Source organism: Lotus japonicus, chromosome 4 (genome assembly GCF_012489685.1).
Source record: "Lotus japonicus ecotype B-129 chromosome 4, LjGifu_v1.2".
Taxonomy (NCBI): domain Eukaryota; kingdom Viridiplantae; phylum Streptophyta; class Magnoliopsida; order Fabales; family Fabaceae; genus Lotus; species Lotus japonicus.
The window spans coordinates 80,135,071-80,139,362 of NC_080044.1; the positions used below are offsets into that span (position 1 = coordinate 80,135,071).

At 35.9% G+C, this 4,292-nt stretch overlaps 1 long non-coding RNA gene across 1 annotated transcript; it reads left to right on the forward strand.

The window, feature by feature from the left end:
• The first annotated feature begins 1,282 nt into the window (after window positions 1-1,282).
• On the forward strand, window positions 1,283-2,744 carry LOC130713692 (uncharacterized). Its single transcript, XR_009010979.1, has 2 exons — window positions 1,283-2,256; window positions 2,370-2,744. It is a non-coding gene; the product is annotated as an uncharacterized LOC130713692 (long non-coding RNA).
• The last annotated feature ends 1,548 nt before the right edge of the window (window positions 2,745-4,292 follow it).

Genomic DNA, 4,292 nt, shown 5'->3' on the forward strand with positions numbered 1-4,292 from the left:
CCCCCCAACAAGAAAATCCTGGATACGCCCCTGCATAACCCTCTTTTTTTTTTTACAAATTTTTTGTTGTATACATTGAGTGGTGTTGACAGGGGTGAGCAAATAGTGGTCAAGTTTGGTTATTTGTTCCGTTACACAATGCCTGATTTCAGGTGTAAGATGCTAACCAAGAAAAACAGAGCAACCTATTACAACTAATTTGATCACTTTCATTTTTTGTTGTTGTATTTAATGGGAATGAATGAAGGTACAGGGAAGGTGGTGAAGAATTGAAATGAGGAATTAGTGATCAGCCGCCATGAGACTTAACACAAAAGAAGAAAATTTATGAAGATGAAAATTATGACAACTAAACAAAAAAAAAATTAATTCAAGGAAAGGAAGTTAGCGCAAAAAAGCAACATGGCAGTGTGTGAAAGAGAAGATGAAAGATTGGAAGAGGGTTGATTGAACAGGTGGCGATGGTGGGGTAGCAGTGGGGTGGAAGTAGGCTGGGCTTCACTAGGCTTTACTTAAATAGGCCGAACCTGCTTAAAATATTCAAAGCCTAAGCCTCACCTGTAGTCTACCAAAGGCTTTTTTTTAGGCCTGAGCCTGTCTATTTGGAAGTTTGGTCTGGCCTGATAGTCTATTTAAAAGTCCGATTCATTGTAATAAATTCAAGAACTGAAAATTTTACTTGTAAACATGTCAACAAAATTTATAAACTAGTGATTTAAAATACAATAATATGATTATAAGTCAGTAGTCATTTTCTAAAGAGACTTATATAGTTAAATCATTATATAGTCTCACATATTTAAACATATAAATAGTTCAACTGATATATAGTTTTGAGATATTATAATACAAATCTAATGAAAATAATAAAATAAATATATGTTTATTTAAATAGGCCGGCTTGTTAGGCTTGTAAGGCTTTTTGTGTGGCCCAAGTCTGGCCTCTTTAGCTAAATAGGCTTGTAAAAAAGCCTTGGTCTTATCTATTTAGTTATTTGGCCTGGCCTGGCCTGAGTCTGACGTAGGCTAGGCCATAGGCCCCTGTCGGCGGCCTAGCCTACTTCCATCCACGGTAGGCACGTCTCACATTCTATCACTAGCTTGTTGATACCTATAAAATATACCCACAAATTAAGCCATGTTACCAAGATTTAGTGTACTTTTGAAGTTCTAATAACTCTTTTAAAATAATGAGAAAAGAAATGGAAAATATTTGGATTCAAAGAAATTATCTATGTTTTTCGATGAATAAAAAAAAATTAGATTATCTATGACTCCCATTTTACAGGGTAATTTAATCTTAAAGTATTTTTCTTCTTCTAAATTTCATTTAGTTTATGAAAATCTTATCTCTGATTTTTTCTACTTTGGTCACCCCAATTATTTAAGTCTAGTTCCGCCACTGTAATAGAGATATTCTTTCTTATGGGGAGTGATCAAAGGCCTCCAGTTAGCCCATAAGCTACGAACCAACAAGCTGATGGTGGAAATTGACTCACGGGAGCATTTGATCTGATCACCCTTTATTGCCATGGCTCTCACCCTTGTTTCGATATGATAACAGAGGTAACAAAGTTGGCCTCTCAAGAAGCGGTTGTATCTTTCCACTATTTTAACTGTGCTGCTAATGGATCTGCAGATAAGATTGGCTAAACAAGGGCATGAAGTAGATTGATTTATTTCAGTTTAGTAGTGAGGATATCCCTTATTTTCTTATTTCCTTCCTAAGGAATGATGTAATGGGATCTTTGATCTCTTAGCCTTTTGTGTTTTCGGGCTTCGGCCCGTCCCATTATAAAAATTAAAAAAAAAGGAAAACTAAAAAGATATAAAGAAATACAAACCCTAGTTCAAGTTGAATCTGTACTTGAACATATATCTACTCGCTCCTTCAACCTCATCATCGCATCACCCCTTCCTCGTTCTCTTCCATCTGTAAGCTTCGCTTTGATTCTTATTCTCCTGACTCCGATTCTTCATCTCAATCGCAATTGCCAGATCCTGTGATTGATACGTTCAAGGTCTTTATGCTCAATATTTTGGAATCGATCTGCAACTCATACGACAGTTTGATTTATCGAACCGTCGATAATTTGAAAAACCCTTCAATCTGTTTGATTGAAAATTGATTAATGACAGTTTGATATATTCTTGTTCTTCATCCTCTTCTGTTGGGTTTGGAACTCCCATCCAATCAGAGAGAATGAAGATTTGAAGCTCACCTGTGGGGCAAGAGTTCCAAGGAGGGGAAGACAGGTAATTTTCAGAGTTGTACAAATTGTGATTTTTTAATCTTATTTTCTAATAACAAATATTTATCTCAATTTGAATTTTAAATTTTAAGATGAATTAGTCCTTTATTGCAACAGAATAAGTAACTGGGGGACCCCGGGAGTTTCGTCTACATTTGGTTTTAGTGGTTCGTGATGATTATTGCCTTGTTGTGTCTGTGAGAGATGACACAGCTGAGGATGAGGAGGGGTACTCAATCCCTTGTGGTCACATGTTTCATCATGTCTGTATTTTAACCTGGTTGCTAACCAGTGACAAGTGCCCTGTTTGCCGCTTCTCTTTGCACCTATCGTGACCACTAAGGGAAAACAGGTAATTATTGATAGCTCCAAAGAATTTTAGACTAAGCCATCAACACCGTTTATTATTGTTGATTAAGTTTTGTTTTTAATTTTTCAATAACTGATTTGAATAAGGTAATTTTATAGTGGCAGGGCACCTAATTTTATTGCTGTTGGTGGGTCTTGTTCCCAGGATCCCTCTTTACTTGTGTGTCTCTCTCTATCTTAAGTTGGTGGGTGCGAGGCTTGGTTTTAATTCGTGTTTGGTTTGGGGTTTTTGTTTGGAAGGTGTTAGGGTTCGGTTTTTTTAGTCCTAAATAAATTTCTCTGTTTTTGCCAAAAAAAAAATTGTGATTTGGAAACAATGTACCCCCACTGGGAGGATAATGATGAGGTGAAAGACTAAAAAAATAATGGATTCAAATGCTGAAATTACGGATCCATGGGTTGGTAAAACATGAAGTGAGAACACAAGAAAAAGAATAATTATTTGTTCACACTTTAAACATAAAAGAGGTGGAGGAAAAGAGAGAGATAAAGAATGAAGAGAGAAAGGAGAGATTTAATAGGTGATTTGATTTGATAGGTGTATGAATCATAATTTTATAAAAGTGTGAGAAATGAGATGCGTTCTAAATATGTTGGATAAAATATTACTTAATCCTTGTGAAAATTGTTTTAGCCTTATTAGTTCTTTCATAGAAAATTGTTTGGATAACTGATCTGATTTTATCCTTCTTATGGCTGTTTCCCGGTGAAGACTATGGTATCACCCGTTTTAGGGGATGCACCGGTGTACCCCAAATTTTTTATGTGAGATTATAAATCTGTCCCTTAAGTATTCTGGCTTACAACCTACAGTAACCGGAACCAAAGCTACGGATGGGAAAATCAACATAAATTAAATCCAATCAATGAACCCAGAAAACTTTTTTTTAAGAGAACACAAATGTTACAGATATTAACATAAAAATCAACTCAGAGTCACAATCATAATATTCTTGGCATGCATCATCGATTTAACGTCACTGCTTTTTTTTTTTTGGAATGCCAAATTTATATATTTAAGAAGAGAAATAAGTACATGGCACCAGAAGTGCTACAGACCCAGAAACACTGGAAAAAAGAAAGAGAAGGAAAGAACCCAGCAAAAGAAAAGGCATCTTTGCTGTTACAGAACCCAACAATTAAGGCTCCCCACTTAGACAACTTTGCTAATACAATGCCCAACAAGAGGTGTGGATAAAACATTATCCTTACAAAACCCAACCACGTCTAAGTACTGCCTCAAAATTGTGAATCCATCAAGAATTAGATGAAAAAGATATTCCGGCCAGTTCAGCCCGGGAACTTGAAAACAAGCCACCAAGAGACCAACGAGTGAAAAGTTTTTACTGCCCTTTTCAGAATGAATTGCTGCACCATTGTCAAAGACTTCTGCAGAGGAGGATTTGATAAAAGATCTTCTTTGTGTGGGTCAAGAGGGCCATCTACCACAACCCTTCCCAACCCTTCAACGTCACTGCTTAAAAGCACAGCATTAGAAATAGTCAAAATTTCCTCAAAAACCCTTGATACAATACCAAATAATTGAACAGTATGAAATAGTACATCAATTTTGCACCACAAACATGAAATTGGTATCAGAACCCAGACAACATTGAAAATGAAACTAAGGTTTAGGTCTACGAATTAGAAAAGAAACCATAAAAACTAAAA